Source organism: Chrysemys picta, chromosome 12, assembly GCF_011386835.1.
Source record: "Chrysemys picta bellii isolate R12L10 chromosome 12, ASM1138683v2, whole genome shotgun sequence".
Lineage (NCBI taxonomy): Eukaryota > Metazoa > Chordata > Testudines > Emydidae > Chrysemys > Chrysemys picta.
Window position 1 is genome coordinate 11,467,208 of NC_088802.1, and position 13,893 is coordinate 11,481,100.

Below are 13,893 nucleotides of genomic sequence, written 5' to 3' on the forward strand. Positions count from 1 at the left end.
TTAGGTAGGGGGTGGAGTCCTGGGGGGGCAGTTAGGGACAGGGGTCCCAGGAGGGGGTAGTCAGGGAACAAGGAGCGGGGGTGTTGGAGGTTCTGAGGGGGGAAGTCAGGGGGCAGGAAGTAGGAGGGAGTGGATGGGGGTGGGACTCTGGCAGGGCAGGGGCTAGGGCGGGGCTCCCTGGGTGCACACCCTAATGAAATGGGCTGTGCACACCTATGGTTAGTTTCAATTTCCTGAATTCACACTATGCCCTGCCTGCAGCAGCAAGGGGGTGTTTCCTTTCCTAAAAGTGACTCCTGATGTTTGCTGAGCAGGAAGGACCCAACCAATTTCACCCCTGGAGGCTATAGTGAAAAAATGTACCACTTGGGCTCTGGTCCTGCAATCAGTCCCTGTGCTGGTGGGGAGGTTCACTGAGGCATCCCCCTGTGAGGATGAGCCTGGAGGAGCAGGAGCTGTGTGTCTAAGGTGTGATACTCAGGCCTTGGCTACACTTGTGCATTATGGCGCAAGAAAGCCACCAAGAGCGTTCTACCTCACTCCCCGTCCACACTGGCATGGCACGTAGAGCGCTCTGACTCCGCGGCTGGAGCGCTCTCGGTACTCCACCTCCCCGAGAGGAATAACATTTGTTGTGCTCTCGTTGGAGGGCCGCGGTGCCAGTGTGGACACTCTGATTGGCCTCCGGAAGTTCAAACACCTTTCCCCTGCTGCTCTCTCAGGTACCTGGGTCTTCACTCCGCATTGCAGAGTAGAGCAGATTCAGTGCTTTGGTACAGGGTTACGGAAAAGGAAAAAGACTGAAATGGTACATAGAGTACCTGTAATTTCTCTGCCCTGGCTGACGGACGTACCATGTGCAGCTGGCTATTTAGAGACATTCAGTCAGACAGCTGGGGGGGCATTTTTGTGCTCTCCCCTTTCTCAGTAAATTGTGACTGTAACTTTACCCATTTCAGTTCATTTGGCATCATTGGGACGCTGAGACCTTTCAGGATCGGGACACTGAATCATAAGCTTTTCGGTCTATTTGCTCAGCGTCTGCTCAGAGCTCAGCACCATTTAAAATATTTTCAAATTCGTTATACATATTTATTTTGTACTTAAAAAAACCCACAAGAATTATATTGTTTTACAAGTACGTGTTATTTTGCATTTACAATATAAAAACAGTTTTACAGTAGGACATTTATATTGTATATAAAATCAAAATATAAAAACACGTGTTATTTACTTATTTTATATTTCAAAGATAAGATCAAAACAATATGATCATCTATGAAGCAACTACAACAGCCTCTTTTGTCTAAGCTTCATTCTAGCAAAGTTATCTATTACTTTATTATAATCTACTTCAGTAGCTAACTGTCTTTCAATGGAGAGCAAAGCTAACCCAGACAATCTATCTTTACCCATTGTAGAGCGCAAGTAGGACTTTATAAGTTTGAGTCGGCTAAAGGATTGTTCCGCAACTGCGCTACTTATTGGCAAGGTCAGAAAAATGTGGTACAATCTCGAAAGGTTAGGATAAATGCAACACATATCATTGGCGATCATGAATTTCAGTACACTGTTGATGGTGGGTTTCTCGTCAACACTTGACTTTACCCTACCGCTAGTGCTCATTATCTCTTTGTAAATGTCTTTAAATGAAAGAAACTCTTCCACAATTTTGGTTTGACTGTCGATTACATCTGAGTACATGTCTGCCAAAAATTCTAATTTCTTCACATTATCCGCGTTGTCAAAACGCTTTGGATCTAAACCACTAAAATTGGCAGCCACATTTTTAAAATGCTCGAATCTTTTACTTGTGCTATTTATAACAGAATCTAAGGACACTAAGTAGGATTCAACTATGAATTTCTCCCGGGCATCAAATATTCCTTCTTCATCCTCTGCAATTTCCTCATGGAATCTTTTTCTCTTATGTATTCTGTGCTGCTTATATTCCGTAGTAATATCACATTTTCGAGCCAACTCGGTTGCTTCCTTCTCAATCTGTTTGAATTCAGATTCAAATTCACGTCGAATGTTTTTCATATCATTTTCAAAAATCTGAATCAAATGAGAAGCTGTTACCAGATCTAGACTACTTTTCTGTAAATAGGTGGATAGATGGAAAGCCTTCTTTAGCACTTTACTCCAGAATATAAGAAGAACTAAGAATTCATAAGTATCGAGTGTTGTCAGAATACCCTTTGCCTCAGCGAGCTGTTTAGGAGTGCAGTTTTTTATCTCACCATCCACAATTCTTTGCAGGGCAATTACTAGGGCTGGTAAATTTTGCAAGACTGCCTCTACTGCTGACTTTCTAGACGCCCATCTGGTATCACAACGTTTCTTTAGAGTTAATGCGAAAGATTCAATAAGATTGCATTGTTCTTCCTTTAGTATTGAAAGACGAGGTAAACTGCCAGAAAAAAAAGTATAGAGACTTTCTAGAGTTCCAAAAAACAACCGAGTTTGAATATTGGAGCTTAATGCATCAATCAGAATTAAATTAAAATGATGTGCACAGCAGTGCATAAAGAGTGCATTTGGAGCAATTTCCCGTATTCTACTTTGAAGACTTGCTATTTCACCCGACATGGTGCTTGCTCCATCGTAAGACTGACCGTAACACATAGTAATTGACAGCCCCAAGTTCTTGATTGCTGAAAGAAGAATGTTGAAAACATCTTCAGCACTTGCTCCAGGTAATTCACTGAATTGTATAAATCGTTCCACTGCATCACCGTTTACTGTTACATATCGTAAGGATAAAGAAAATTGATCCGTTCTGCTGATATCAATAGTAGAGTCAACAATTACGGCAAAGTACTTAGCTACTTTGATTTCAGCTACTATCTTTGATAGAAGCTCGGCTGATAAGGACTGTATCAGATCATTTTGTATGTCAGGACTGAGATAAGTTGCATTTTGATCACTCAGTAATAAATGTTGTTTCAGTAATGTATCATTTTTAGCCAACAGCTTAATAAGTTCCAAAAAATTACCTTCATTTGTACTTGGGGAACCTAAACCTTGAAACTCATGATCACTGCGGAATGCCAATCCCTGAATTCCCAAAAAGAGAACTGCATCTATAATACGTCCTAAAATCATCCTATTTTTTTCTATCTCTTTCCTTTCCGCCGTTAGACCAGCCAAGACTGTTCTATCGTTGAACAAATGGAATTTGGTAAGGAAAAGTTCTTTCTCTGCTTTTTTGTGACTTTCACTTTTTTCATGTTTTTCAATTTTGTGCGTACCTTGAGCAAAATTCTTGCAACCAGTTTTTGGATCACTCCAAGCATTCGACCGATTTCCAAAAAGCCAACAAGCAAAACAAATCATAGTGTTTGCTCTTGGTGAGTAAACCAGCCAGTGCCGGTCGATTGTATGAACACTTTTCACTTGTTTTTGTTTGTACCAAGTTGCACTGAAATGACGTCCAGCTTCATCTTTTGGAAAATTGTCAAAATTATCTTTAAGTCCTGGCTGACAAGGGCCTAACTCAAGCAGAGCACGTACTAGATCAGGTGTTACAGGTGTGTCACAAAACAAGTGTGGATCTGTTGGGTATTCCCTATGTGTGTCAATGATAGCATGGAGTCTTACAATGTCATTCTTGTCCTCTGCAGGATAGTCTGCTGAAGTAATTAGGTCTTCTGAGGACTCCACTTCCACTACCTGTGCAGCCGCAGCAGCCCGGATGCTGTAATCAGCTCCTAGGTTGAAGGTAGGTACTAGCAAGTCTTCAGACAGTTTTATCTCTGGTGAAGTCACATCAGCCGGGGCCCCGTCTCCAGCTCCTTGGCTGAAGGTAGGTAGCAAGTGTTCAGAATGTTCCGCCTCTGGTGCAAAAGACGTTGTGGGCGTGTCGAAGGAAAAGTAGGCCTCCAACCTCACATATTTTGACGATTCTTTTACTCGATTTGCATCTTCCTTCATCTTCTTTCTGTCCCACCCGGATAGTTTCTTCTTCTTAGTGCGTTTATCCATCCCTTATCAGAAACAAATAAAATAAATATGAACAATATACGGTTTATAAATAAATCACATTTTAAAAACAAACTATCCACACGGCAGCCAGGTAAATTTCACAGCTCTATAAATTTGACGCCTGTCGAATGTCATAAGCAAAGTGTTAAATGATTTGTTGAAAAGGCGCCACTTTATTCAAAACTAGAGGTGAAGCTGAAACAATCCGCACACTAAGAAGTAATCAAACAGACTGAACTATTTGAAATCATCGAAAGGGTTCAGCATTTGTTTACACCACAGGAAACAATTCTTATGAGTACGCATGCTTGTGTGGGTGCCTGGGTGAGTGAGTGAGTGTACATGTCAACTGATAAAAAAAGCGCCAACAGCAGAAGAAAGGAGTAAGTAATTATAAGCATGGGGATTTCAAATCCCCAGGATAATAATTGAAATGGTAAAATGTGTGTAAGACAGAGTCTTTGTACCAAGGTGCAAAGCTCTCCTTTCTTCTGCTGAATAAAGCAACTCTTCCTTATCCCTGTCTGGCTGTTATTGGCTCTCAGCTAGGTGGACCCGATATTTTGGTGACAGTTACTGGCGACTCCGGTTAATGAATTTCTGTCTTATACATTTAGGTGTCAGGTGGATCTACCCCAGTCGTAGCAGGACTGGGCAATAGAGAAGTTGGAGAAAAGGGAAGAGTTGTGTACTTGATAACTAGAATTGAGCAATTAAGAGCATAGATCATTAACCAGGCAGCAACTCAAACTTACGCCCAGGGCAAGTTGCAAGCCTTGAGACAGGACTTCCAGGCAGAAAAGGAAGCACTGGCTAAGCAAGTACCGGTCCTTCAGGGACTTGTCAGAATGTAACCATTTGTGTTTGCATATGCGGTAAGAGCAGTGTGTTTGCCACAAGAGAAAATTGAATAGTTAAATGCCAATGGGTCATGAGTTTTGCCCAAGTGGCAAGCCTCACGAGGGAGGACTCGGGTAGCCTTGTGAGTAAGAATGTTTAAGAGAAGAGACCAGGAAGGGTGGGGGCTAGTTGAGAAGCCCACCCTCCTATCTAAATTGGTAGTGAAAAAGCTGGTGCCCATGGAAGGGACGGTTCAGTGAGAAAAGCAGGATCGGGCCCAAGCGGGCAGGCAATAGATAAAGAGAAAGTTAATCTGCGTTCAAGGTCAAGAATCAATGCAGACCAGGCTAAGTACAAAGAAAAACTGCTTTCGGCCCCAGCTGACTGTGAAAAAATATAGACATAGTCAAACCAAAGGCAATACGAGTTACAGTGCTGAGATTACGTTTGCAAAGCTTAACTGTCCAGTGAGATCCAACAGTCTGCCTTTGCGACCCTGGAGCTGGCGTGGTTTGGGGAAGCTGAAGAAGCCACAGGCAGCCGGCCTGGACTGGAATCACTGAAAAGACGCCCCAGGAGACCTCAGGGTGTAAAAGAACTGCCCTCCCAAGAGAGGAAGTTTATGTGCTGCTAGCGCGGACAGGGCATCCTCCTCCCTGTGTGTGTGATTGGAAAATGGGTGGGGGACAGTCTAAGGATTCCCTCTCACCCACTAAGGGCACCCCAGCTTATTTCATGTACATACATTATGGTACTAAAACCTGCAGGTATTTAGAGAATTGAAATCATTACACGCGTGAAAATTCATCTAAACAATGCCCACTAGACGGTACCTTCAATCTAGATAAGATCATACATCTCAGAGGAGCTTTTAATCACCAAAAAGCCTCTGACACACAATGGGAGCAATTTGTCTATTGAGGAAAGAATAAAGATTTGAATTTGTTTTTGGGTAACAAAATAGCAGATAAAAGATCTGGTAAAAAGAGAGAGAAGGACAGTGCCCCTGGCTCTGTGTGGTCGAGCTGTCACTTTACTAGGGGTGCATGGAGATTTTGTAAGCACAAAAGAAACAGTTACACCTTGTGTAGAAATTGATGTGGCTAGTGTTGTGGAAATTGAATTGTGGAGAGGAGGTGCATTTTCCCCAGAACATGTGCAGTGTATATTGTAGCAGAGGTAAAAGAAATGCAAACCTATCAATATAGGTTGTGTTGTCTCTTTCAGATCACTGGGTGTTTGAAAGCAGGAGTTAGAAGTAAAAGGCAATCAAAAGTCTGGGAAAGTTAATTGTGTCCTTTTTTTAAAGTAAGAATCTTTTAGCTGTGGATAGCTTTGGATGTGGAAGCAAGCCAGAAAGCATCTGTATTAATGCAATTTTCTAACTAATAAGGTAGAAGCCACTGAAACCTGGGCTGCCTATGAAACAAATACAAGGAAATATGGGGTAATTCCTCTGTTTTGTCTAAAATCAACAAGAGTATGTGTGTATATAAAGGAAATATTTTAAGCAATGATTGACTACCCAGAAGGGGTAGACCTCTGTTCTTTTGTCTTTCAGATCATCAGAGAAAACAGATGCCAGCTGAATAGCATTCAATGTACCATGCATTTACTGGCACAATAGGAATTATTTTTGTGTTCTTTGTCCTGTCTTGTGGTGTTTGTCTTGTGGCCAGAATTGTTGGGTTTAATATTTTCATAAGACAGTCTAGTTCAAAATTAAATAGAAGGGTTAAATCAAAAAGCAGATACTTGTTTTTATTCAACTTGGAATACAAAAAGTGTTTGGATAAATCAGGAAAATGTGATATACTAAAGTCTAATACAGTTGCTTAAGTAAGAAAAAGAAACTTCATTGGCCAGATTTTTTTTTTTAATTGAAAAAAATTGTTGTTAAAATTTGCATACCAACAGTCTTTGGAAGCAAGGACATGGAAGGTTAACCCACTCCCCATATTGCCCATGGGATCCTTCTGGCTACTTCAGATTTCTAGCCAGAGGGCTGGAGAGGGAGGAAAGCTATTGGACACCAGAGGTTGTACCGAGTGGACTCCTCAAAAGTGGGTGTGCTTGTCCTGGTTTGTTGCTCCAAAGCTCTGTAATAAAGTTATTTTACTGGAAGGGTGTATATGGCATACATTGAATAATCAGACTAATGTACTGTATAATGGCAATGTGTATGTGTTCATTGTTGGGAAAAGGTGTATGAGTGAAAAGTGGAAGTTTCCTTTGTAGGTTAAAAGAAGCCAAGAAGGGGAGAAGAAAAAAGAACAGAATGAGTTAACTGAGGAAAAATAGCTAGCAAGCTCAGTCCAAAGATAAGATGCTGGCACCATCCAAGGACACTGCCCACAGCTAAGACTTGGCTGATAGCCAAGAAAAGGGGGGCCTGAATGTGCCCAAGGAACTATGAGATCTGCAAAACATTGCCAGGCATTAATGAAATGTGTTAGGTTTCTTTTCTCACAGATAAAAGAAGTGCTACCCAAAGACCCTAGCAGCCCTGCCATTCATTGAAACAAGGAGACTGAGTCTACGTAAAGTCCATCAATGAAAAACTGCTTTGGATCCACACTGGAAAGGCCCTTTCCAAGTCCTGTTAACCACCACCACTGTGAAGTGCCAAGGACTACCTGCCTGGACCCATGCTTCTCACTGTAAAAAGACCCCTCCACCTCGGGAGGACTCTCCGACTGATGATAAGCCTATTTCTCCTTCTAGCTCTGCTGTGTCTTCTGGACAGCAGGAAAAAGAAAGAAAGAAAAAAAAAGACAAGGTGAAGTGCTAGTAACCTCTCCCTTGTCCACTGACAGACCTACTGTGCCTCTGGATTTTTCTAGAAGAAGCAAAACCATTACAGGGTGATGTGCTAGTAACCTCTCACCTGTATGATGGTAAACCACACTGTTTCAGGAAAAGAGAAGAAGGAACACTTGCTTCACTGAAACCACAAAGTCCAGGGATTCCTGACTACAAGAGACATTAAGAACTGACCCTGGTGAAGAAACAAAGAATTATACACTGGCAGGAAGAAACTTGTGGGATCCATGCTTGGGAACGTGGTATTGATTGGATTTTGGGGTTTATCCTACAGGCTGCACCCTGTGTTTTGGATAAGTCCTTCAGCATGTATTGCCCTCCCTAATTGGATTTTAAATGATAAGTACCAAAGGCACCTTGTTGCCATTGCCCCTGCCATCTCCTCCATTACACTATTACCCCTGTAACACATCCAAATACAGACAATGCCATATATTTGATAAAACCAATGACTAAGGCCTTCACACTTTAGTGATTTATTTAAATATTGTTTGAAAAAATATATTTTTAAGGTTCAGGATATCCCATATAAGCGAACAATTGAATGGATCAGTGGAGATAAAAGTATATGATATCACTACTAGTGAACCCCAAGAATTTATAATTGCTCACAGGGGGCTGCCATTAGATTAGCACAACAGAGGGCTTGGGTTATTTCCTCTAGAAAGAAGAGAGACTTGACCGGATCCCTGTGGGATGGGACCAATAATGCAGCAGCAGTTTGGAATATTTTTAAGAACCAAGAACATGATGAGAAATTGGGGCAACTAGAGAAGGCCATTGGCCTTGTTTCTGGAGCACAACTAACCCAGGTACAGGCTGGAGTTGGTGAGTTACATGTTATCTCCGCCCTTAGTTCTATGACCCAGAAGTTACTGACAGAGATGGTATTGAATATCACTGAGGCTGGGAAGGCATTGCAGTGGGATCTAGCATGCTCAGAGATTCAGGATTTCTTGAATGACCAGCTAATGGCCATTCGGAATGATCTAGAGCACCAGGCTTGGCCCACTGCCCTTACAGACACATCAGGAGTACCATCTGATCTGTGGCCATGGAGACATACTTGGAAACTTTCTGGGTGGAAGTGTGGATGTTCTCAGTGCTCCTTCCAAGCATATGGACCGGTTCAGGGGGTGTGGGCTCCCACATACCGAATCCTGCCGGGTCCATGGGGAGGATGCATGTGGGATTGGGTAATTCACCGAGACATCTGGGAAATTAGACCTCCTGGTATGCCCAATCGATTTTTAGTCAGTGCTCCTGGGATTACATCTGACATTTGGATGGGGTTAGGGAGTCAATGGACATTTTGGCCGTTACAACCCCCACAGCTTCAGTGTATCCGTAAACTGAAGCCAGGAGAAGTTGTTACTCTTCATGACTACGTTTGCTGGGAGGGTAGGGGACAAGGAACTACCCTGACAGGACACTTATTTTTTAAGCTAATGATAGCTGTGTGTATGTTAAAGCCACCACATTGCAAGACATACATTTTAATCTCATTACCACTGCAGGCAATCATATTATTTACTGGCCTGCAGATAGAATTTTGCAAGTAGTCCTTAGGTTCCAGATACCCTTTAATTGGACTAGTTTAGTACCTGATCGATTTCAAAATTTGCTTTCACTGTTACCAGAGGTTCAGAAAATCTCTGAAGTACAAGGGCAAATTCACATGCTTCAAAATATGTATCAAGTTAAAAAGTATGCCTTTCAGACAGCTTATAGAGTATCCACCTTATGAACTAAGTATGATGTATTGTGTTATATGACTAAGATTGTACAACAACCCCATCATTTTATCGCTATGGGAATGTTATTGCTTGTGTTGTGCAGGAGTATGTTATTGTTGTTGTAAAGGACGTAATAATAGTAATACCTTTCATGTCCATGCTCATCATGCATTGTCATTACATCCAATCAAAACCCCTAAGGTTGAAGCATCTGATGTAGAATCTGAATTCCGAGATTTAATGCAAATAGAGATTTGAAAATGTTTGTTGTACTAGTAGTACAAAAGGGGGGGTTGTGGAAGCAGAGAAAGAACTGACAGGAAGGGGATGCAATACATGACAGTTCGTTAGCAAGAGTCAGCCTAACTGTAACCCTGATAACGCGAGATTTGTAGAAGCGAGGATTGTGTGAGGCGGGTGAGAAAGAACTGTGTAAGAAGTCATTATGACCTGGTATAGATAAGGTGTAGAAGACCTTGTGTAGATAAGGTATAGAAAATATTGTATGTTGGCAAGAGTCAAAACAAGTGAGGAAATGAGATATCAGGATGGCCTATGTATAAACAAAATGCAACTGTTGCTCATTATTGTCTGTAACAAAAGGTATAAATGCTTGCTGTAATTGTTTACCTGTTGAGAGACCTGCTTAGCTCTCTCCCTCTGCGCAATTGTGAGAGTTAATAAAGCATCTGACTTGCTATACCTAAACAAATAGTGAGAACTCTGTTTTTCTCCGACAGCGAAGACAAAATATTTAAAAAAATGTGGGCCTCTTGCCAGGGATTCACATGTTAGAAGACCAACTAATGCTGTAGTGGTAAGTGTTACAAGTGTACAGATGACGTTTCTACCACATTTGATTATGTAATGGAAGCTTGTCCAGAAGAAAATGAGACCGCTCAAAAATTATTTTGAGGTACCTGTATCGGAATGCGCTCTTTCGTCGGCGTTCTTTTGTCGGTGCTTTCCCCCCCCTGCATTATTTTGTCGCTCGGCCACACGTGCCAAGTTTCCTTGGCGCCGGTGGGAGCTTGCGCCCCCCACCCAGCCCCACCCCTTCCCGCCCCTATTGGACTCCTCCCCAAATCCCCGCCCCCTGCCCCGTCCCGACTCTTCCCCCTCCCTGCCCCTATTGGACCCCTCCCCAAATACCCACCCTGGCCCCGCCTCTTTCCCAGCGTGCCGCGTTCCCCCTCCTTCCTCCCTGGCTTGCCACACAAATCAGCTATTTCACGGTACAAGCGCTAGGGAGCCAGGGGGAGAAGCAGAACGCGGCGGCGTGGTCAGGGAAGGAGCTGGAGTGGAGGTGGAGGTGAGGTGGGCTGGGTGGTGGGGAGGGGACCGGGAGCTGCCGGTGGGTGCTCAGCACCCACCAATTTTTCCCCGTGGATGCTCCAGACAAGAAGCACCCACGGAATCTGCGTCTATCGTGCCACTTTGGGAGAATGTGCTCAGTGGGAGCAGCCGTTCCCCCTGATCCTCCCCTAGCTGTGGTACTGGGCCAGGCCCCTAATCCCCCATTAGAACTAAACCCACCAAGTCCCTGCTAAACCTCCCCAGAACAGCATCTCTGAGCCAAACGCTGGAAAAAGAGCAGAATCAAAGGAGTCACTTTACGGCACTGCCCCACAGTGTATTGTAACCCCTCTAGCTCTCCCCCGTCTCCCTCAGTAGTGCGGTGCTCAGCAGAATGAGCAACTGGCTTTTCCTCTCTCAGCTCCTCCCCTTGTTCCCAGGAGAGCTGACTGCCCCGGGGGTGCAGGGAATGGATCTGGGCAGGGCTGGGAGCTGGGAACCTCCCTCCTCAATTCTTGCTCCTGCTGCCCTTCAAATCTCTCCGCTCTCCCCTTTTATCTTCTTCCCTCGCCTTGGGGCGACTGCCCCATTGTCGTGGGACTTTGCTCTCATTAGGCAGCTCAGCCACTGACACTGGTAATGGGGGTTGAACCTGGCTGTGTCACTGAGGGCAGCAGCTCTGGGACTCACAGACACAGGGAGCCCCTCCCCTTGTAGGCCAAACTCACCAGCTGGTCCCTGAAAGGGGCCCTTTGTGCAGAGTTTCCCTGCCCGGCTCCAGTCCTTTCCCCAGGTCTCTCCATCACCTGCAGGCTAAGGCTCAGGGGCTGGTATGGTTAGAGTGGTTCCAGCAACTGGAGAAAGTGCCCTTGGGCCTGGTCTCAGAGGGGTGTGATGAAGCAGGAATGTTCTTAATATTTTCTCTGAATACTGTGTGTGCCTCAGTTTCCCCATGTGTTACTCAAGTATTGAACTGGTGGGATACAGATGTGTGATCATTGCGGAGACCTCTAGAGGGCAGTTGTGACTGCAGAGTGGCTGCCTGGGTATAGAGGTGGGGTGGGCAAACTACGGCCCATGGGCCAGTCCTATCCGACCCCTGAGCTCTCGGGGGAGGCTTCCCCCGGCCACTCCCCTGCTTTCCCTCAGCAGCCAAACCGACAGCACTCTGGGGGGAGGGGCTGCACGGTAGTCAGTCTGGCCCCGGAAGCTGCTCTGAGCAGCATAGTAAGGGGGCCGTGCCAGAGCCAGGAGGTTGGGTAAGGGGCAGGGAGTCCCAGGGGGCAGTCAGGGGACAGGAATCAGGGGGTGGTTGTATGGGGTGGAGGTTCTGGGTTGGTGATCAGGGGATGGGGAATAGGGGGGTTTGATGGGGCGTGGGAATCCTGGGGCTCTGTCAGGGAGCAGGGGTGTGGATAGGGGTCGTGGAAGTCAGGGGACAGGGAGCAGGGGGGTTGGATAGGTGGCATCTTCGGGGATAGTTAGGGGCGGGGGGGTCTCTGGAGAGGGCGGTCGGGGACAAGTAGCAGGGGGGCTTAGATAGGGAGTGGGGTCTTGGGGGGTCGTTAGGGGCAGGGGGGTCTCTGGAGGGTGTAGTCAGGGGACAAGGAGCGGGGGGTTGGATGGGTTAGGGATTCTGAGGGGGGCAATCAGCGGACAAGGAGCAGGGGGTTTGGATGGGTCCGGGATTCTGAGGGCGGGGCGGGAAGTGGTTGGATAGGCGGCAGGGCCAGACTGTTTGGGGTAGCACAACTTTCCCTACCTGGCCCTCCATACAATTTTGATCCCCGATGTGGCCCTCATGCCAAAAAGTTTGCCCACCCCTGCCATAGAGAATGGTCAAAATTCTGTATCCTGACAAGTGATGGCCGGAGCCCATCCTCTGCAAGGAGCCAGCCGAAGGTGTTGGAGAACAAAGAGAGAGGGGGAGGCCAGATGACATCTTTTCCTGGGAAAGAGGGAAAGCACGGAGCAGGGGCAGCGGGGCGTCACTGGGGATGGGGGGCTGGAAGCGGGTCAGTCTCCTGGTTTGGGACTCAGCAGGGAGAGTCCAGGACTTCGGACTATGGATTCCCCCCCAGATGGACTTTGCTGAAAGCTCCTGATTTCTGTGCTAACAAGCTCTGTTCTATGCTGTGTTCCCAGCAACCAATAAACCCGTCTGTTTTCCAAGCTGGCTGAGAGTCACAGCTGACTGCGGAGGTGGGGTGCACAGCCCCTGTTAGGAGCGGGTCAGGCTTCTCCTTAGGCTGCCCCCGGGGTTCAGGCTGGGGCCGTGCGCCCTTCCTGGGCCCTGGAGCTGGGGAGGCTGGGGCCATGTGCTCCACAGGTGGGGGGACATTGGGGGTGCTCAGGGGCTGGAATTTGTCTCCCCCAGTGCTAGATTCACCCCCCACTGGCTGTACCCCATTCTTATCCCTGGCTCCTAGTCCCAGGCAGGGGGGTTGAAACAATCCATACAGTGGAGAGCACTGAGAGCCATTGAACCAAACTGTAAACCCTGGATAGGATGGAAACCCCTTCAAGCCAGGGGGTGCGGCAGGGCCCCACCACCCTAGATCCATCACCTGTGCTGCCCTGATTGTGTCCCTGAGATCCGCTCCTTCGCAAGCCCTGAGTTGGGGACCCCCACGCTGCATTCATTTTGGCTCCGCCCCACCTTCTGCCCCCCTCAGATCTCCCTGAACTGCAGCCTCCGTCCGCAGCAGCGCGGCCAGGGGCAGGGAAACAAAGCACCAGATGGGGACAATGGCGGATGGGTGGTAACGTGATCCTGCTCCGCCCCGAACACACCGGGAGCTGGCGGCAGCTTTCCCGGGCCCAGGGCGGGAATCGCAGCCAGCTCCGCTGGGAGCAGCCTGGGGCCAAACCTCCCCCTGCAGCCGGGCGGGTCTCTCTTACCTTCCCTCCGAGCGGGGCCCCCCTGCGGCAGGGGCCGGGCCGGAAAGGGGCCTGGCGGGGCTGGGGGCTCTGCCCTGGGAGAGGCTCCTGGGGAGCAGCGGGAAGGGCCCTGCTGGAGATTCCCCTCTCCCGGCTGCAGCCAGGGCTCCGGGCTCCCAGCACCAGCCGCCGGGGCTCGGGGATGTCGCCTGGAGCCTGGAGCCAGAGTCACCGCAGCGGCTGCGAGTCACACCCCAGGGATCGCTCCCCCCAGAGCCGCCTCCCAGCTGCTTCTGGGTCCTAGAGATAAACCCATCGCGCTGCAGCATCT

The 13,893-nt window shown here is 47.0% G+C and overlaps 1 protein-coding gene and 1 long non-coding RNA gene across 2 annotated transcripts in view; one reads left to right on the forward strand and one right to left on the reverse strand.

The window, feature by feature from the left end:
- Positions 1–13,893, forward strand: part of LOC101933603 (zinc finger protein 850-like) — an 89,289-nt gene that overhangs the window by 31,372 nt on the left and 44,024 nt on the right. The window lies entirely within an intron of this gene.
- On the reverse strand, positions 1,079–13,852 carry LOC135974983 (uncharacterized). The gene is made up of 2 exons (XR_010592047.1): positions 13,584–13,852; positions 1,079–3,989 (listed from the first exon to the last, which is right to left on the reverse strand). It is a non-coding gene; the product is annotated as an uncharacterized LOC135974983 (long non-coding RNA).